The sequence below is a fragment of the Dermochelys coriacea genome, chromosome 12, assembly GCF_009764565.3.
Source record: "Dermochelys coriacea isolate rDerCor1 chromosome 12, rDerCor1.pri.v4, whole genome shotgun sequence".
In the NCBI taxonomy this organism is placed as follows: domain Eukaryota; kingdom Metazoa; phylum Chordata; order Testudines; family Dermochelyidae; genus Dermochelys; species Dermochelys coriacea.
The window spans coordinates 42058911-42080870 of NC_050079.1; the positions used below are offsets into that span (position 1 = coordinate 42058911).

General features: G+C 40.7%; 1 long non-coding RNA gene across 4 annotated transcripts in view; it reads left to right on the forward strand.

The window, feature by feature from the left end:
- The window catches only part of LOC122456224, a 593145-nt gene that overhangs the window by 210786 nt on the left and 360399 nt on the right, over window positions 1-21960 (forward strand). The window lies entirely within an intron of this gene.

The following is a 21960-nucleotide window of genomic DNA, read 5'->3' on the forward strand; positions in this document are numbered from 1 at the left end:
TGAAATCAGGAAGGCCAGATCACACCTGGAGTTGCAGCTAGCAAGGGATGTTAAGAGTAACAAGAAGGGTTTCTTCAGGTATGTTAGCAACAAGAAGAAAGTCAAGGAAAGTGTGGGCCCCTTACTGAATGAGGGAGGCAACCTAGTGACGGAGGATATGGAAAAAGCTAATGTACTCAATGCTTTTTTTGCCTCTGTCTTCACGAACAAGGTCAGCTCCCAGACTGCTGCACTGGGCAGCACAGCATGGGGAGGAGGTGACCAGCCCTCTGTGGAGAAAGAAGTGGTTCGGGACTATTTAGAAAAGCTGAATGAGCACAAGTCTATGGGGCCAGATGCGCTGCATCCAAGAGTGCGAGTTGGCGGATGTGATTGCAGAGCCATTGGCCATTATCTTTGAAAACTCCTGGTGATCGGGAGAAGTCCTGGATGACTGGAAAAAGGCTAATGTAGTGCCCATCTTTAAAAAAGGGAAGAAGGAGGATCCTGGGAACTACGGCCAGTCAGCCTCACGTCAGTCCCTGGAAAAATCATGGAGCAGGTCCTCAAGGAATCAATTCTGAAGCACTTAGAGGAGAGGAAAGTGATCAGGAACAGTCAGCATGGATTCACCAAGGGGAAGTCATGCCTGACTAATCTAATTGCTTTTTATGATGAGATAACTGGCTCTGTGGATGAGGGGAAAGCAGTGGACGTGTTGTTCCTTGACTTTAGCAAAGCTTTTGACACGGTCTCCCACAGTATTCTTGCCAGCAAGTTAAAGAAGTATGGGCTGGATGAATGGACTATAAGATGGTTAGAAAGTTGGCTAGATTGTCGGGCTTAACAGGTAGTGATTAATGGCTCCATGTCTAGTTGGCAGGCAGTATCAAGTGGAGTGCCCCAAGGATCGGACCTGGGGCCGCTTTTGTTCAATATCTTCATAAATGATCTGGAGGATGGTGTGGATTGTTCCCTCAGCAAGTTTGCAGATGACACTAAACTGGGAGGAGAGGTAGATACGCTGGAGCGTAGGGATAGGATACAGTGGGCCCTAGACAAATTAGAGGATTGGGCCAAAAGAAATCTGATGAGGTTTAACAAGGACAAGTGCAGAGTCCTGCACTTAGGATGGAAGAATCCCATGCACCGCTACAGACTAAGGACCGAATGGCTCGGCAGCAGTTCTGCAAAAAAGGACCTAGTGGTTACAGTGGACGAGAAGCTGGATATGAGTCAACAGTGTGCCCTTGTTGCCAAGAAGGCCAATGGCATTTTGGGATGCAGAAGTAGGGACATTGCCAGCAGATCGAGGGACGTGATCGTTCCCCTCTATTCAACATTGGTGAGGCCTCATCTGGAGTACTGTGTCCAGTTTTGGGCCCCACACTACAAGAAGGATGTGGAATAATTGGAAAACGTCCGGTGGAGGGCAACAAAAATGATTAGGGACTGGAACACATGACTTATGAGGAGAGGCTGAGGGAACTGGGATTGTTTAGTCTGAGGAAGAGAAGAATGAGGGGGGGATTTGATAGCTGCTATCAACTACCTGAAGGGGGGTTCCAAAGAGGATGGATCTAGACTGTTCTCAGTGGTAGCAGATGACAGAACAAGGAGTAATGGTCTCAAGTTGCAGTGGGGGAGGTTTAGGCTGGATATTAGGAAAAACTTTTTCACTAGGAGGGTGGTGAAGCACTGGAACGGGTTACCTAGGGCGGTGGTGGAATCTCCTTCCTTAGAAATTTTTAAGGCCCGGCTTGACAAAGCCCTGGCTGGGATGATTTAGTTGGGATTGGTCCTGCTTTGAGCAGGGGGTTGGACTAGATGACCTCCTGAGGTCCCTTCCAACCCTGATATTCTATGATTCTTAGCTGGAGTATTGTGTCCAATTCTGGGTGCCACACTTTGGGAAAGATGTGGACAAATTGGAGAGAGTCCAGAGGAGAGCAACAAAAATGATAAAAGGTTTAGACAGCCTGACTTATGAGGAAAGGCTAAAAATCTGGGCTTGATTAGCCTTGAATAAAGACGACTGTGGGGCAGGGGAGGGAGAGGAACTTATAAGTCTTCAAATACGATAAGGGGTATTTTAAAGATGACAGTGATTAATTGTTATCCATGTCCACAGATGGCAGGACAAGAAGTAATGGGCTTAATCTGCAGCAAGGGAAATTGAAGTTAGATATTAGGAAAAGCTCTTTAACTCTAAGGGTAGTTAAATTCCCGAATAGGCCTCTAAGGGAGGCTGCGGAATCCCCATCACTGGAGGTTTTTAAGAACAGGTTGGACAAACACCTGCCAGGAATGGTCTAGGTTTATGGTTGTGCCTCAGTGCAGAGGGCTGAATTTGATAACCTCTTGTGGTCCCTTCCAGCCTTACATTTTTTTTTTCTATGATAAAAGCCAGAGAAAGCTACAAATGCCAGGAAATTCAAAGTTAAGATTTAACTTTCTGTACCTTATGTCTAATGGAGCATCATTTTAGTATTACATATTCTATGTCGACATAGAATATTTAAATCCTGAACTGTGGATTTTCATGTTTTGTGACTGACTCACAATTTTAACGTTCATATAATGTACTTTTTGTTGTGTAAATCTATGTAAGTGCCATCAACCATCAAACCTGATCTGATGGCATGATGTAGACCTAGACTGCATGTATTAGGGCTCTCTGTGTTTGTGCTGTGAAACCTACTTAAACAAATTCCATTTGAAGAAATAAACACTGAAACAATAGACCTCTATTGAATGAACACCACTGAAAAGAATAAATCATTTCAAAGGATAACGTTCCTTTCCACCAAAAGGCAAATGGTAGTAATGATTTTGACCCACTGAAGAAATTAATCTGTTGATTTATCAATATTGTGTACAAACCAACTAGGAACGAAAGAAATCATTAAAAAAAACCAATTTAAAATACTTCTGAGGTTTGACGTGTATTCAAAAATCTGAGATAAAGGTGAATGAGAGAATTTCTGACATCCTTAATGCAACTCCTTTGTTCCCAGTCCCCACAATCAAATGTATGGCTAAAGCATAACCAGAAAATATATTACATTTATAACTAAAAAAACTGGCTTCACCAAATTACAGTTTTTAAATGCATGAAAGCTGATAATTTATTGCATATGGCCAACAATCTAAAGATAATGGAATGGCAATGGACAGGGAATTTAAGAACAATGTGCCCAGTGCAGCCAGTTATGTCCAGACTTCTTGAGCCTCACTGGCCCTGGAAGTTCATAAAAGTTGTTTTCATGCTGGGCTGACTTATGAGAGGAGCGAAACCCACAGATTGTTTTTCTCAAGAAAGTCTGAGCATAGGTCTCAGGTCTCCAAATCATCTTCCCATTTAGATGGTAAATCCTGTGCCATCAGCAAGGCCAAATCCTGCTGAGCTCAGTGGCCAGGAATTGCAGGGCTGCTTCCGAGCATCCCTGGTCCATAAGCAACAGTCAATGCAACTCTAGCTCTTTCACTAGGAGGAGAAGGCAGGAGTGGAGCAGCTGGATTTTCTCTGATGCTCCAAGATGGTAGTTTGTGGTTTTGGGGGGGTGTATTTTAGATTTAAAAAATCACCCTCATTTGCCCCCTTTCTGTGGGAAGCCCCATCGGATGGGCCAGTGGAGAGTCAAACTTTATGTGGTTCCTGTCACCAGACTTCCTCCAAATTCTTCTGTCAGTGGTACGGTGGAGGGGGGTCCATCTCAGGGAAGCAGTGGGTTCAGATCTCCAATGCCATAAGTTCCTCCAACATCTGATGGAATAGGGCCATCTCTGTGGGCCCTATGTCTCAAGTTAGCTTGTGGGACTCTACTTTTCTGGCATGATAGTGCCAGGGACTCTCCAGCAGACAACAGTACAAGGAAACCTCAACATGGAGGGGGATCTGCAGGAAAGTTAATATCGTTCTTCTTCAAGTGCTTGTTCATGTCAAGTCAATCAGGTGTGTGCACGTGCACAGTAGCCAGAAGATTTTTACTCTAGCAGCAACCATAGCGTCGGCCAGGGCGCCCCCTGGAGTTGTGCCTTTGTGGCATCCAATGTAGAGCCGTGACGACCCTGCACCCCATCAGTTACCTCTTACTGCCAGTGACGGTAGCTGTAACTTCCCCTTGCTCTTCTCCTGATTCAGCAAGTGGATTAGTAGTACTCTATACGCTGTGCATAGTTACAGGTTTCAGAGTAGCAGCCATGTTAGTCTGTATTCGCAAAAAGAAAAGGAGTACTTGTGGCACCTTAGAGACTAACAAATTTATTTGAGCATAAGCTTTCGTGAGCCACAGCTCACTTCATCAGATGCATTCAGTGGAAAATACAGTGGGGAGATTTATATATACACACACAGAGAACATGAAACAATGGGTTTTATCATACACACTGTAAGGAGAGTGATCACTTAAGATGAGCCATCACCAGCAGGTGGGGGGGAGGAAGAAAACCTTTTGTGGTGATAATCAAGGTGGGCCATTTCCAGCAGTTGACAAGAACATCTGAGGAACACTGGGCGGTTGGGGGGGGGGAAATAGTTTTACTTTGTGTAATGACTCATCCATTCCCAGTCTCTATTCAAGCCTAAGTTAATTGTATCCAGTTTGCAAATTAATTCCAATTCAGCAGTCTCTCGTTGGAGTCTGTTTTTGAAGTTTTTTTTGTTGGAGAATAGCTACTCTCAGGTCTGTAACTGAGTAACCAGAGAGATTGAAGTGTTCTCCGACTGGTTTTTGAATGTTATAATTCTTGACGTCTGATTTGTGTCCATTCATTCTTTTACGTAGAGACTGTCCAGTTTGACCAATATACATGGCAGAGGGGCATTGCTGGCACATGATGGCATATATCACATTGGTAGATGCGCAGGTGAACGAGCCTCTGATAGCGTGGCTGATGTGATTAGGCTCTATGGTGGTATGCCCTGAATAGATATGTGGACACAGTTGGCAACGGGCTTGTTGTGTCTTGTTGTGGACGGGAATAGGGTGGCAACATCACAGACATCAGCTTCTGCACTGTTTTGTCATTTCACGGTGGTCTTATTGGGCCAGTCACTGGTCATGCTAGCACTCAGAGCCAAAGAATAGTCACAAAAGTGCATGTATTCAGTTGGGTATCACTGGAGAAAGCCAACTAATTGTTGTAAATAATAATAATTAATTAATAATAACAGCACCCATCGTTCTTAGCTTTTCTCACCAAGAGCTCTCTAAACTTTGCACAAAGATAATTATTCCCATTTTACAGACAGGGAAATTGATACACAGAGCAGTTAAGTGATTCTCCCAGTGTCACAGCATGAGTCCGCAGCAATGACAGGAATAGAACCCCAGTGCCCTCATACCTATTCCTATGCCCTATGTAGTGTACCATGCTGCTTGCCACAGTTAGAGGCATGTATTCTTATATGAACTGAAGGTATTTGATATATGCCCACCTGACATACATCAGAGTTTTATATATAAATTTTATTGGTATCTCCTTTGTTGTTGCCTTTTTTTTTCAGATTTTTGGCCCAATTCTGCCCTCTCATATAGGTTCACTAAAGTCATTGGGAATTGTAGAGGGAAAATTTGTCCATTGCTGTGTTGTTTTCATTCCATCAAGAATCTAATGAAAATTAAATGGAAAAAATAAGGCTTGCTGTATTCTATTTTCAGAATGATGGATTGATAGATGGACAAGAGTCTTTCTTGCAGAATGAGGATTTCATGCATATAGACATAAAGGATACGAGAGAGAATTTTTCCCTTATGGCATTGGAATGGTTTTGATAGTTGTCATTAAAATAGATCTGAAAATACCATTTGCTTTATACTTAAACCTTAAGTTTTTTAATAATAAAATGTGCTTATTATAACCCAATTCTATCAATCACTGAAATGAACAGCACATTTCAGTGGTGGGTTTACGCAGTAAATATTACTTTATGTCAGGAAGGTTTATTGGGTAGAACTCTTCCTTCTGAACTAGGTTACGGGTTTAAACATCACACCAAGGACCTGTGCTTCTGTGGAATGTTGATTCTGCAGCTCGGCCCCACACAGAAAATGGTGCAGCTGCTGCAGCATCCTTTGGATGGGCTGTGAAATCAGGGTTCCTTCTGTCCAAGGAGAAGTTAAAGATCCCATATTAGCCATTCTTCTGTATTGTTTAAGGCTGTTTTTTAACCTGTTTCTGAGAGACTTCTACATGCAGCATTTGTCTAGAGTCACTGTAATATTTAACTGATTACTTTATTATGTGCTTTGAGGGCTTTCTTCTTCATCCACTGAAATATAACCACCTTTGGGGTGGAAATGCAGCAGTTACTCTGTATCTGCAGCTAGCTTCGTGGAGCAGGAAGTGAAGAACTCTCCTAGATTCCCATTTATAGTTGACCGCAACCAGCTAATGCATATTAAACATGGGTTGCTCTGACTACACTAAGTGCAAAGTCCTGCTCAACCTTCATCTATCTCACAAACTAAACCAGACAAACGTTAGGGAAAATTTAATTAAGGTTCCCCACATTCCTCCATCCTGCATGGTTCCTCTGCTCTCCGAACCTTCTCTTCTTCTTCCTCTTCTTGCTTCTGCCAGCAAGTCTTCTGCGAATGCAGAAAGGAGGCCCAACTGTCTGCTCCCCCTCTGCAGTAATAGGGCCCTATTTCTAGGGGATATAAGTTAACCCATTCTTTTTCCCAGAGTCTTGGGTATTGAGAAGGCCAGAAAGGTGGGCTGTTAGTGGGGAAAGATCTGCTGTCTTTCACCCCAGGATCAGACTACAAGCTGATCAGCAGTTGCAGCCCTCTTGATCACACTTGCTGCATTGAGACCATTAATTAGAATGGTTCCATATTACTTGAGCTCTTAAATTCTAGTCACTGGATAATAGAAAAAGTGCAGGTCCTGGAGCATGGTCTTCATAAACCCACAGGTGAAAGCTTGTGCTCTTGCATTCTGTATTACTGTGGCCTATGAGTGCTATTTAAAAGTTGCCCCAAATAAATCATGTTACAGTAGCCCAGACTAGAGGTCACAAATCTTTTTGAAGAAGAAAAAAGCCACACCTGACCATTGCTGAAACACGAGGTTCCATGTGCAACCTGTTATAAAAAAAAATGAATTCCATGCTGAAAAATGTATCGAGATGTTTGGGCTTACTTCTTAGACAGACAGGGCTACTACTGCACAGATGACACCTTCCAGATATTCTTCCCTCCTTAACAGTCAAAGAGTTTTATCTAGTCTGTGTGTCAGCTTGCTGTCCCACATCCACGCTACAATTCTTTGTTCCTGGATGTACATGTTTACATCTAGACACATTAAAATGCATATTGTTTGCTTGTGCCCAGTTTACCAAGCAATTTGATCGCTCTGTATCAGTGATCTGTCCTCTTCATTATTTACCACTCCTCCAGCTTTTGTGTTATCAGCAAACTTTAACAGTGATGATCTTATGTTTTCTTCCAGGTCACCAATAAAAATGTTGAAAAGAGTAGGGCCAAGAACTGATTCCTGCTAGATCCCACTGAAACACACCCGTTCAATGGTTTAATTTTGAGACCTGTCTGTTAGCCAGCTTTTAATCTGTTTATTGTGTGCCATATTAGTTTATATTGTTCTAGTTTTAAAAGCAAAACGTCATGTTGGTACCAAGTCAAACGCCTTACAGAAGTCTATGTATATTACATCAAGACTACTACCATTATCAACCAAACTTGTACTCTTTTATAAAAAAAAAAGACATTAAGTTAGTTTGACAGCATCTATTTTCCATAAACCCATGTTGATTACCATTAATTATATTACTATCCTTTAATTCTTTCTTCCAGTCTTCAGAAACTTCCCTGGTGCTCCAAGAGTTACTGAAAATCAACATTAATGGTCCACTGAGCTCATCAGTCAGCTGATTTAAAATTCTTGGATGCAAGTTATCCAGACCTGCTGATTTAAAAATACCTATCTTTAGTAGCTGCTGTTTTACATCCTCCTGAGATATTGATGGAATGGAAATAGTGTTAATATGATATGGACTATTTTTTTTTTTTTCCTAAACACAGAACAGAAATATTTATTGAACACTTCTTCCTTTTTTGCATATTATTATATTTATTGGAAACCAGTCACTGTGGTATCTAGGTGCAAGTGAAAAGCTAAATAAATATTTTCCCTTAAAAGACTGAAAGGAAGAAAGATATATCTGTAGTTTGGTAATACACATTTGTTTGTGAAAGATGATTTGGTTCTTGGAGATGGAATACATGCAGCACACCTGAAATGGATGCTTGATTTAGTAGAGTATATGAAAGGCCAGTAAAAATCATAGAAAACCCCACAGAAGGGATAATCCTTACCTTTGTGAATCCAGGTGGGGAGCGGGATTATTAATTAAAAAAAAAAGAAATATGGGATCTTAATATCCCAAGTGGCAGTGGTTTTTTTGGTCTCTTAGTGCACAGTTATGGGTTATGAAGAATAAGGTGATCAGTTTAGTTCAGGAAGGGAGTTGAGGAACTACAAAACTTTTCAGAAATGAAACAACAAAAGTTAGATTGACTTCAAGCCTTCAACATGTGTCTAACCCGGTGTTTCTCAGACATGAAGCTGTTGTATTGCTAAAGTGTCACTGTTTGTACTTGTGCTGTTTGTGACATGATGCTTGTGATGTCACCGAGTGTTGTCTATGAAGTGAACCTAAGCATAATACAATGTTAACATGACAAAGTGAGATGGAATGCCAACAGCTAAAGAGAAACATATGATTGCTGGATCAAATACCTGCTCTGCCCCAATATCTAATTGGAGAGAAGCTGGGATGTGGAGACAGGGTGAACAGTAAGAAAAGGGAAAAAAATTGGCACGTCTTTTGTTGTAATTTAATCCTCCCCTCCCTATTATGCCCAGAAACCATCTGCAAACTTTTCAATCAGTGTTTAGGATACAGTGAATTTTATCATAATTTTGTCAACCAAAACCATATGTGCTCTTTCTATTGAAGACATGGAATAACAAAATTGTATTTGTTCAGACCACAAGGCAGGTAATAAATAACTGTGGATGCAATGCTGCAACTTAAGGTTCTTCAAAAGAAGTACTAAATATTACCAAAAAATTTAATTTGAGAGGCAGACTAAACTTCTGAAGAGAAAACCATCTGAGAGAGACCTTGTGGCTCAATAACTTTTCCTTTCCTGTTTAGACCATTTCTAATTCAGTGTCCTGAGGCCATAGTAAAATGGGATCCTCTACGAATGGCCCTCATACTCATGTGGCCCTCGTACTCATGAACACACAAACTGTAGGTGATAGTTATTGCTGTGTTCCTGATGAACAAGAATTTTCAGACATTATTGCACTTAGCCATGTTAATTCAGTGCTGGACACCACTTTGGGAAGATTTGAATCCCTGGGGTGAAAAGATTAAATGGAGATTATAGTAATTTAGGACACATTTCCTCCTAATTCTCCAGCCATGAAATAACTTTCCTCACTGGTACTAGACAGGCTAATCTTTCCGACGTGACAAAGTACTGCCAGAGCCATACAAAGATCTCCACTCTAGATCATTGAAAGAATATTGGGTTTTGATAGGCTTTGGCAACAGGCCAATTTCTACTTGTCCTAAAAATGCCCAGCCAAAGCCTGAGCATACAGTAGTTGAACAAAGGATCTTAGAGATTTGGGTTCTTTTACTGAGTAGGTTACATCACCTTTGTGGAATGGTATATACTACATTCAAGTCCCTTTGCTTTAAGAGCTCACAACCTTGTCCTGTAGAAACAATGAATGATAGAAAAAATGATTTTGTGATTTTAAAATATTTATATATTTATTTATTGGCAGTTAGGTGTTTTATTTTTTAAAGTTTATTAATATTGTGATTTTAACATCAGAACCAAAGAGAGAGAAACTCTTACTTTAATTAAATCTTTGATCACATAAATGTTCTCGGATGTACTGCACCAGGAAAAGTGCTTCAAATGTTACCAGCCGTTTTAAATCTATTTTGTTGTTTTTTCATTTCTATTTTTGCTGCAAAATATATATTACATGTGTATCAAGATAGAAGGCAGCCAGTCCCACTTCTCTATCTACTGTGGAGCTCCAGGAAATCCTGTTAATAAGAAACAAAGTCATAAAGGGTCAATTCATCTCAGAAGAGATGGGTTACAGGTGTTGGTTAAAAGAACAGATATAGGTTATATAAAGAAACAACAGGAAACAGGCAAAAAAGGAAGGAAGAATCAGAGTGAGGGAAGAGAGGGATAGAGACAAATGTAAATATGGGTGAAGAAATGAGAGAAGGACTAGGGTATGGTGTAGGTAATTACTTAATGACAACAGCTGATTTAGAGATTAATTATTGAGGGTTTTATACTGTGGTTTTTATATACTGTGTCAGGGTAGGGCGAGATGGCTACAGGAGAGTGATAGAAAGCAGATATATTAGCCCCAGGTTAAGCAGATCCCTTTTCCCTGGGTAATGTAACAGGGACAGTTCCAGAACAATCAGGAACTTGCTGGAATCAATTAAGGCAGACAGGCTAATTAGGGCACCTGGAGCCAATTAAGAAGCTGCTAGATTCAATTAAGGCAGGCTAATCAGGGCACCTGGTTTAAAAAGAACCTCCCTTCAGTTTGGGAGGGGTGTGCAAGGAGCTGAGAGTGAGAGGGCGTGCTGCTGGATGACTGAGGAGTACAAATGCTATCTGGCACCATGAGGAAGATGCTGTGGTAAGGATACAGAAGGTGTTGGGAGGAGGCCATGGGGAAGCAGCCCAGGAAGTTGTAGCTGTCACACAGGTGTTACACGAAACACTGTAGACAGCTATGATCCACATGGGCCTGGGTGGAACCCGGAGTAGAGGACAGGCCTGGGTTCCCCTCATCCCCCCAACTCCCTACGGTATACAGGAGGTGTTGACCTGGACTGTGGTCCCACCAGGGGAAGGTCCCTGACCTGTCCCCCGACCCACTAGGTGGACCAGCAGAGACTGCGGTGATTGTTCTCCTCCCTTTCCCCCATGCTGGACAGTGGTGAGGGTAGCTGAATGAACGGCAGGTTTGAACCACTAGCAAAAGTGGCCAACCTGAGGGCTGCCATGAATCTCTGAGGCGAGTAAATCCGCCAATAAGCACAGGACCCACCAAGGCAGAGGAGGAACTTTGTCACAATACATGTGTAAAATAAACGTCATGGCAGGTGATACAATAGGGAAAGTAGTAAGAATAACTCCTAAATATAAAATTACACACATGCATAGATATTTGCAGGATTGTGGGCTAGGATTTGACAATCATTTAATTCAGTGAAGTGACACCAGGGTTCATTTATTGCCTTTAGAGTATGAAAGCTGGCTGTCTTAGTGAAGAAATCGATTGCTAATGTTGACTAGGTAGATTTAATACTTGTCTTCAGCATACTGTGTCAGAAGTGAGTATGTGGTGTGTAGGAGCAGTAAAGAGGATTTGGGAGCTCATCACCAGGAGCATGGCTTTACCAATACACAGTGCATAGAGTTAAGCATATGCACAAGTCATTGCAGAATAAGGTAGATATTGATGAAGATGGCTCTTATATCACACAATTAAGATGTTACTTCTGACCTATTGTGCAAAGCAACGCTGAAACCTGCTGATCTATACGTCTCTGTTTCAAAATCAGAGGAAATGTGTTTTAAATATCATTTTATTCTTATTTAGTTGAACAGGTACTTAAGAGAACAAGTTAATTTGTGGAGCCTATATTTTGCTGATTAGCAAACAGAAATATTTCAAGATGAGATTGATTCTTTTATTCCATTAATTCTAACTTCCCATCTATCTATGCATTGCAACAGACAGTTTAATATACACTTAAATAGAATTTAACAAATATGATTTAAAATGATGTGTATTGTGATTCTAGGCCCAATACTATTCAATATTTTTATAAATGATCTAGAAGTAAATATATAATCACATTGATAAAATTTTCAGATGACATTAAGATCGGTGGAGTGGTAAATACTGATGAGGACAGGCCAGGGATCGCTTGGTGAGATGGGCCTATTGAAACAAAATGCATTTTAGTACATCCAGATGCAAGATCATCCATCTAGGAACAAGGAACGCAGGCCATCCCTACAGACTGGGGGACTGAATCCTGGAAAGCAGTGTAAGAGCCATAGTGGACAAACAACTGAATATGAGCATCCAGTGCGATACTGTGGCAAAAGGGGCTAATGGGATCCTAAAATGTATGAATAGGGTAAGTAAGTAGGAGTAGGGAGGAGATTATTTGAGGGCTGGAAAATGCTTTATGTTGAGAATTAAGGAGCTCAATCTGTTTCTCTTAAAAAGAAGATTGAGAGGACTTGATTACATTGCATAAGTACTTTCACACGGAGAAAATACAGGGTACTGAAGAGTTCTTTAGCGGAGAAGGGCAGAACAAGAACTTAACTTAAAACTGGACAAATTGCAATTAGAAATAAGTGCAAATGTTGAACAGTGATGGTGATCACTGGACCAAACTCCCAAAGAAAGTGATGGATTCTCCATCTCTTAATGTCTTCAAATCAAGACTGGATGGCTTTCTGGAAATAGCTTTAGTCAAATGCAAGCTATTGGGCTCAATATAGGAGTAACTGGGTGAAATTCTAATGCCTGTGTTATACAAGATGTCAAGCTAGATAATCTAATGATATCTTCTGGCCTGAAAATGTATGACTCAATGACTAAATAAACATGCATTGTCATGTAAATATATTATACGACAGGTTTGTATTTACTAGTATATACAAAAGTAATTACTAGCATTTTAAGTATTTTAGGAATGTCTCATGAAGCGTATTTAGTAGAGTGACTCCACCAGTGAAGTGCTCTGTGATCTTGGCCAACTCACTTTTACCTCTTTGCCTTTTACCCACCGCAAAATGTGGATAATGTTACATTCCTTCGTATAGCACTTTGAGATCCACTGATGAAAAGCTTTAGATAAGAGATCAGTATTATTCATGTTATTTTATTCCTGTTCTATTTTTACCTTTAATAAGACACATCTTCATTACAAGAAAATATGGCCAGTACTGTTGTGCTCAGCTGTTGGTTAGTATTCTCCTGTATTGGGTTCAGTGTTGTTGTCCCCACAAATAAGAAATCACAGTCCTTGACATGAAGAGTTTATTATGTAAAATAAGATTTGAGATTATAAATGTGTGTCAAGGTTCCTTCCCCACTCTGAACTCGAGGGTACAGATGTGGGGACCTGCATGAAAACCTCCTAAGCTTACTTTTACCAGCTTAGGTTAAAACTTCCCCAAGGTACAAACTATTTTACCCTTTGCCCTTGGACTTCCACTGCCACCACCAAACATTTGACTGGTTACTGGGAAAGTGTTGTTTGGAAACATCTTTCTCCCCCAAAAATCCTCACCAAAACCTTGTCAGCCCCCTGCCTGGGGAAGGCTTGATAAAAATCAATTTGCATAGGTGACCACAGACCCAAAGCCTTGGATCTTAAGAGCAATGAAAAAAATATTCAGTTTCTTACAAGAAGAATTTTAATATAAGAAAAGGTAAAAAATCACCTCTGTAAAATCAGGATGGTAAATACCTTACAGGGTAATTAGATTCAAAACATAGAGAATCCCCTAGGCAAAACCTTAAGTTACAAAAAGACACAAACAGGAATATCCATTCTATTCAGCACAGCTTATTTCCTCAGCCATTTAAAGAAATCATAATCTAATGCATCTCTAGATAGATACTTACTAAGTTCTAAGACTCCATTCCTGTTCTGTCCCAGGCAAAAGCATCCCACAGACAGACCCAGACCCTTTGTTTCTCCCCCCTCCAGCTTCAAAAGTATCTTGTCTCCTCATTGGTCATTGTGGTCAGGTGCCAGCGAGATTATCTTAGCTTCAACCCTTTACAGGGAAAGGGTTTTTCCTCTGGCCAGGAGGGATTTTAAAGGTGTTTACCCTTCCCTTTATTTTTATGACAATGTGTATAACTTATTTCAGGTTATACATGTTTATAACATCAAACTTGACAAAGAAAACAAAGCCTCAAAGGTGCCTTAGTGAACCTCATCAATTTAGGGTAACTATATGCTAAATAGAAAAGAAAAAGACATGTCCTGTGGGGTAGCTCCAGCTTTGATACGTCACATGTGACGATTTCACATAAAGCCAAACTGTCTGGGGAAAGATTGACTCAGTGGGGAGGGGCGGGACAATGTTTTCAGGCAGGGAGTAAGGTAACTGCTCAGATGGAGGAGGGTGTTTACAATCACATTGGGCAGTCTTCTCTGCTGGGACTAGAGTGAATGGTGACATAATGCAAGTGCCTTTACTAAGGGGAAAATATCCTTGCAGAACAGGGACAGTCCTCTGTGGTTGAGTATCCAGGGAGGAACCATGCAACTCCTGACAGTCAGCTCCCCCCCCCATGCTGTTTTTACTATTAATAGTGTATTTTATTTATTTATATTATAGGAGAACCGAAAGGCTCCAATCAGGCTACAACCCTGTTATGCTAGGTGTACAAATACATAGGAAGACACAATTCCTGCCTTGAAGAGTTCCCAATCTAAAAGACATAAAAACAGATGAAGAGTGGGAAAGGACATACAGTATTTTGTCTGTGTAGTGTCTAATAATAATAATAATACTTTTGCTCTTTGTAGGGCCTTCCTGCTAAGGCTCCCAGTGATTTTGATAATCAATTGAGCTGTTGTGAGGTAGATAAGTATTATTGTCCCCATTTTATGGAGGGAGCAACTGAGGTACAGAAGGATTATGGTCCTGATCCTGCAATGTAAGCAGGAGCAGGGGTCCACCTGTGCACAAAGTCCCACTGAAGACAGTATAAATGTCTATACGCAACATATGACCAGATAGTTCTTGAGTGAGTTATCAAGGTCATAGAAAAAGAGTTTCAGAGTAGAAAAAGAGTGTGACTGAGCCAGGAGTAGAACCCAGTTCTCCTAACTCAGTTATGAGCTTGGACTATTAGATAAAACTTTTATTTCAACCAAATTTCTCACGGTGGCTTGTGTAAATCCCAGTTTAAAATGGAATATAAATGAACTCTCTGTTAGTAAACCACTGAAAAGGGGAAATATTCTCAGTTGAACGAGGCTCTGAGCTCCATGAGTGCGAGTCAGTTGACGCAGGCTGAGACATGATGCCGTGGATCTTTTGTGGCAGTATAGACATACCCTGGGTGTCTCTACCTGTTCTTGGTTCTCTTGCTCTCATTGTGCCCTTTGATGGGCCTGCTGATAGTACTGCTTTTCAGTATTCTGGCTTATTCCCCATAGTGTAACATACACTCCTTAAATTATAGAGGATAAAGTATCCATCTCTCCATTTTGCTAAGGTTAGTTATTCTTGTGGGAATGGAGGGAGGGAAATCTTGCTTACTGAGATTCATAGATTTTAAGGCCACCAGGGACCATTATGATCGTCTGGTCTGACCTGCTGTGTAATATGTCTAGTAATTCTTGTATCTCAGCCAATAACTTTGGGGTGAGCTATAGTATATATTTCAGAAAGACATCTATCCAATCTTGATGTAAAGACTTTAGCTGATGAAGACTCCACCATGTTGCTTGGTAAATTGTTCCAATGGTTAATTACACTTGCTGTTTAAAAAAAAATTGTGCCTTATTTCCAGTTTGAATTTGTCTAGCTCAACTTCCAGCCATTGGTTATTGTTATGCCATTCTCACTACATTGAAGAGCCTTCTACTATCAAATTTCTAAAAAGAAAAGGAGCTACAGCTAGCTCACGAAAGCTTATGCTCAAATAAATTTGTTAGTCTTTAAGGTGCCACAAGTACTCCTTTTCTTTTTGTGAATACAGACTAACATGGCTGCTACTCTGAAACCTATCACATTTCTGTTGCCCTAGTAGACTATCTTACAGTTTATATAGACCGTGTATTATTTGTATTATTAAAGCTTGTTGGGCCCCAGTCATGGACCAGAACTCCGTTGTGCTAGACACTGTACAAACACAGAACAAGAAGACACTCCCCACCCAAAAAAACTTGTTTTCTAAGTATAAGATAAGAGATGACAGATGGATATAGACTGGTGGGAGAGTACTAGCCAACCATGAGGCAGTATTGGTCATCATGATAGGCTGTGGTCTCATCATCCCAGCCAACCACTGGGAGAACGGTGGGAAATGGAGTCTGGCATTGTGGGCCAGTTGGTGTCGACCTTTTGATACTGAATGTGAGATGACAGGAAGATTGGGATGGGCTGTGAAGGGTCTGAAACGTGAAGACAAGAAGCTTATGTTTGAGGTGATATAGAAGAGGGAACCAATGGAGAGATGCAAAGAGAGGGGTGACATGGTCAAAGGGATGGGCTAGAAAAATGATCTTTGCAGCATCCTGAATGGACATAGTCGGGGCAAACCTGCATTTGTCAAGGCTAGAGAAAAAGATGTTTCAGAAACTCAGACATGAGATAATAAGAGCTAGGACAAGAGTTTTAGTTCTGTGGATGGACAGGAAAGACTGTATCTTAGAGACGTTGCACAGGAAAAACCTGTAAGACTTAGACATAGCCTGGATGCAAGGACCTAGAGAGAAGTCTGAGTTGAAGAGAACATCCTGGTTATGAGCCTGAGTGACAGGCACAATGATGGTGTTGTCTGTGGTGATTGAGAAAGGAGGTAGCAGGAAGGGTTGTTTGGGAGGAAGATTGAGATCCTTTTTAGCTTTGCTGAGCTTCAGCTGATGGCTAGATTTCCATAAGAGGTTGTCAAAGAGACAGGGTGAGATTTTAGTTTGGACAGAAGGAGACGGGTCTGGAATACAGAGGCAGATCACTGAGTTGTCTTCATAGAGATGGCGGTGGACTGTTTGCCCAATTGTGGTTCTTCTGTGACAAGGTGTACCCTCAGACAACCCTCTTAGATTTTTCAGTCAATAGGATTCTTGTGGTTCCCTCCACAACTAAATTCATCGATTTTTTTTTTAAGGCCAGAAAGGACAGCTGGGTTGTCTGACCTCCTGCATATCACAGGCCATACATTCCCCTGTATTAATTCCTGCTTCATATCTAGTAGCTATCTTTGAACTACAGTATATCTTTTAGAAAACATCCAAATCGATTTAAAAAAATTTGGTAAGTTGTTCCAATGGTTAAGTTATCCCAGGCATTGGTTCTTGTTATACGTTTGTCTGCTAGATGGAAGAGCTGCCTTTTATCAAATTTCTGTATCCCAATGTAGATACTTATATCTTTGATCAAGGCACCCCTTAAACATCTCTTTGACAAGCTAAATCAATTGAGCTCCTGAGGCTTTCACGTAGGTATGTTATCCAATCTTTTAATCATTCTTGTAGCTCTTCTTGATCCCATCAATAAGATAATCAAGTTAGTTTGACTAGCTCTGTTTTTCATAAAGTCATGTTGATTGGCATTAATTATATTAATCTCCTTTAATTCTTTATACCATATCACGCCCTTCCATTATTTTGCCCAAGATTGATGTCCAGCTGACATGCCCATTTAACCTTTTAAATATTGGCACAATATTCACTTTTTTCTAGTCTTCTGGAACTTCATCAGTGTTCCTGACTAATGAAAATCACATTAACAGTCCTGAGAGCTCTATGGCCAGCTCTTTTAAAACTCTGAATGCAAGTTATCTGGACTTGTTGATTTAAAGTATCTAACTTTAGTAGCTGCTGTTTAACATCCTCTTTTACCGTTATTATATGATATGAATATATCATCAGCTTTTGTCCTACTCCTCCTGCTTTAAACCTGTGGAGAACATACTGAATGATGTGTGTGGATCCCATTAGGATTTCTTTTTCAGCTTACTGAGCAGAGTAAACTACCCTTGAATCCTGCATCTGACTTCCGAAATGGTTGCTATACTGAAAAAAAACCCCACCTTTCTAGTGGCACTCACTGTACGAGTTCATTGACATGTGATTTACATGGAAAACAAGTGGGTCCAGGTGACTTTTGGGAAATGGCAGGTATCCGATCTAGGCATTTGTAAGGCACCTTTCGCTATATTACCTAGCACGAAACACCAATGGAAGAAATGCATTCTTTTTTGTCCACAAAAAACTTTGTTCTCCAGCCATTCTTTGATTATCTGAATGTTACTTAAAGGACATTTTTTGGCGCCTTCTTCTTCATGAGAGAATGAAGATGATGCTAGGTCTCTTGATTTTACAATATATACTCTGTTCTTTGTGAAATGCTAGATGTTCTATCCTAGAGCAGAGCCTAAAATCGCATCGACATTTCAGCCCTAGATATTTTTGGTGGTTTGAAGGTGGAGGGTACAGGTTTTCTGCCTTTCAGTGAAAATTACACATTTGTATCTCTGCAGACAGTAAAGTTAACCATTAATGTTCAGGTAATGGATGCCCTTGCTCCTTCCTCCCTTTTGAATATAGAATGAGGGATTCCTGGGTAACTATATTTTTTGTAAATATTTGAACTTGCAGAGTCCATAACTTATTTTTTTCTAGCTCACCCTTTTCTCAATCTCTTTGTCTAATCTATAGATTTCAAGCACTGTCTCTTTTAAAAATAATTTTAGTTTTTTCATCTGATCATTCAGAAGTGCAGAATAATGAAAATGCCACCAAATGTGTGACACCGAACCATGAGCTGAATGGAAACTGCCAAGAAGCCTGCTTTTAACAGAGTTTACTGTGTTCTAACGAACAGAAACCACTGCTAAAGCACTGAAATAATTCCAAGAGACTATAGCTACTTTTCAGGTGTAGGTGCCAATAAATACAAGGGACCTATTCTCGATGTGTTTTTAAGGAAAAAATGTGCCTCAATTGGAAGCTAGAATTTTTAAAAAGCACCTTCTAGATTCAAGCAATCGAGTGAAATTCCATCAGGGAAGTTCCTCTGTGCAAGAATGGGGAGTGGTGCTAATGGGGTAAGGGCTGGGAGGGGAGGCTTAGTTGAAGAAAGTGCTACTTAAAGTAAATGCTAATGATTTAAAATGTATTCCTCTGTGCTTTAGGGAAAAAATTAAGTTAAAGTTATAAAGGCTTCCAGCCTGTACCTCATCTCAGTCACTCCAGTGAAATCCCCAAGAGTGCATCCAGGCTCTCCTCTCCCCCTCTTTAAAATGGTGGACCTGGAACCACTTACAAGAGAGATTAATAAGAGGGAAATGTGTTTTATATTTTGTATCTTGTTAAGTGAAAAAAGATGGATACTCACAAGTAGTCTCATGGTGCAGATTTGAGTGGTCTGTGCATGCAAATGTTATGATGCTTCGTCTGTTAGCATCTCATTCTTGTCCCCCCTTGGCCACTTAAAATCCCACCCCTCTTAGAGTCAGCAGAGATGAAATTACTTCATTTGTAGAATGGATCTGCAGATCTAGAAACTTGTTTCTATCTGATTTGCTAATATTCACTCCTCATTTGATTTTTTAAAAAAGTCTTAGTGTATATCTCATCTTTCCCATGGAGGCAGGGATTGTTTCATGGGGATGAGGAGTACACCTGAAAGCAAGGGAAAAATTAGTAAAGATCTACATACAAATTTTGCACATGTATAAAAGATAAGAAAATAGTTTGTATCTGCAAAGCAGTAATAACATTTTAATTAAATTCCTGCTGGCTGGAAAAACTGCTAGAAAATGTAACTTTAAAATATACAGTATGTTATGAGTGTGAATCTTGCACAACAACACACATTCCCTTTCTGATATAAACTTTTTTTATGACCTTTTGGTGCAAGATTGTGCTATGCTTGCTGTCTGCTTTCACTATTCAGTGTTGAGGAAACACATTTATATCTGTCTTTGATCCAGAGATCTGAATTGCTAAAACTGATGGCCACAATTAAAGACAGTCCTGTGAAAACCTGACCTCTGTCTGCTCTCAACTTCATGTAAAACTTTTCAATATGGATGTAATTTGGTATTAAATTACCCATGCTTTATTGCTTTTTAGCACAGCTCTGTCCTGTTGCCTTTTAAAGATGTAAAGGCTAACATAAAAGAAACTTGCAGTATATCTGCTTAACTATGTAATTATATACTTGTTTTCCTACATTTAGAAACCTTTTTGTGTACTTTATGCATCTATAGAAAAGCCAGTAATACTTGAAAAGAAGAATTTTCCAGTATTCTCAGAGCATGTTCAGCACAAAATGTGTTACTCCAGTTAACTGTAGTGATACTGGCCTGAAGAGGTTATGCTGGATTCATTCTTGTGTCATGGTTATTGAATAGGTTCATTTGGTTATTCTCCAGACTTTAAGATACCATCACCACTTGATTTTGCTCTGTTAGGTCTTGTGCCCCCCGTGTGAATCAGAACAGACCTCCACTAGCTTTAAGATATTTCAATTCTCTGAGGTTGAAGTACTTACTGGCCAATGTATGAGACCCTTCCCCCCACAAACATCCATTATCTTCTGCCAGCTGTTGCTGTGCCTCTGCCCACATCCTCCCAGTCTGTTCTTCAAGCTGGTCAGTGAAGGATCTACCTGCAGGAGAATCATCTGGACCTTCAGTGCCCTCTAGTTTGGCTCATTCAATCTGTAGCCTAATTCTTTGGGTATCCTTCACCTCCTTTTCAGTCATCTCCTTAATAAAAATAGTTAATGTTTGAGCTGTGATGCTTTTTTCAATGCTCTGGATTACTTGATCCTGAAACACTAAATTGCTTGTCTCTGTGCCCATTATGTATGAAGTGGCACATTTAATAGAGGGGAAAAAATTACAGCTGAAAAACAGTGGTTTAAAATGGCTCCCATCCGCTCATTGGGTTAGGGTTGGTCTTAGTCTTTTTCAGGGACTCTGAATGTTCTTGGGTCCCTTTTCCAGTCTGATTCTCTGGCACAGTTGTTCATTGCTTTGCAGGCTCTTCAGCACTGTCTTGGGCTATTTCACGGACAGCCTTCTCCACAAGATTGACGAGGAATATAGGCCTTTGAAAGTTTGCCAAACCTTTTGGTCCTGGACACCAGTACCTTGTCAAATGCTGTCACAAAGAGGGTTATGTCTAAATGGCTGTGTGTTTGAATCTCTTATTGTTATGAGGTGATTGGCTTCCAATCAAAGACTTATGTTGCTGTTTGCTTTATACAGGGCCAAAGCAGCTTCCACTGCAAAGCTCTAGGATTTTAAATCTTGGAGGTAGGTAAGATACTTCTACATGTGTGTAAAAAAGCACTGGTGCTGGGTGTGACAGAGTAGGGTATGTCTGCACGCAGTTGAGCACGTTTTGTACTGGTATCTCCATTTTGTGTAATGTCCCTGAACATGTCCAACCCTGCCTAAAGTAAGTCTATTATGATGGTGCATCTCAGGACAGTTACCCTGCCCAGGAAGATCGCTGAGAAACTATTACAGAGCAATCTAGGACCTTTGGCTTTGCTTGTCTCCCAACTCCTGGTCCAGCCCCACATAGCAATGGATATTCTACTTCGTGGCATCAGCATAGCTGGTAGATCTGTTCTTTCTCAGCCAGAGCGCATGGCAAGAGGAGGAGAGATTGTATTTAAGGGGGGGTTGCTACTCTAAGTAGGACCATCTCCACATGCAAGCAGGACTGGCTGGAGAAAGGGAGAGAAGGCCAGAGGGACTATGTCCAGCCTGAAATGCTGAGAAACCTCAGACTCACAGAAGGGTAAGATCAGAAAAGGGAGGGTGCATCTCATGACTTCTGTTATTTTGCAAAGATCTGTATGGTCTAGTGCGGATTAAGAGTAAAATGACTGTGGGGTGGGATTGGGAGATCAGAGCACTGATTTCAGGAGTCTGGGCTAGCTGGACTGCATGGTCCCATGTCCCAAGAAAGGGCTTAGACTAGAGGTCTAAGCCTTACTTAGATAAGAACGGCTTTACTGGGTCACACCAATGGCTCATCCAGCCCAGTATCCTGTCTTCCGACGGCGGTCAATGTCAAATCCTTCAGAGGGGAATGAACAGAACAGCAATATCACATGAGCCATCCCCTGTCTACCAGTCCCAGCATCTGGCAGT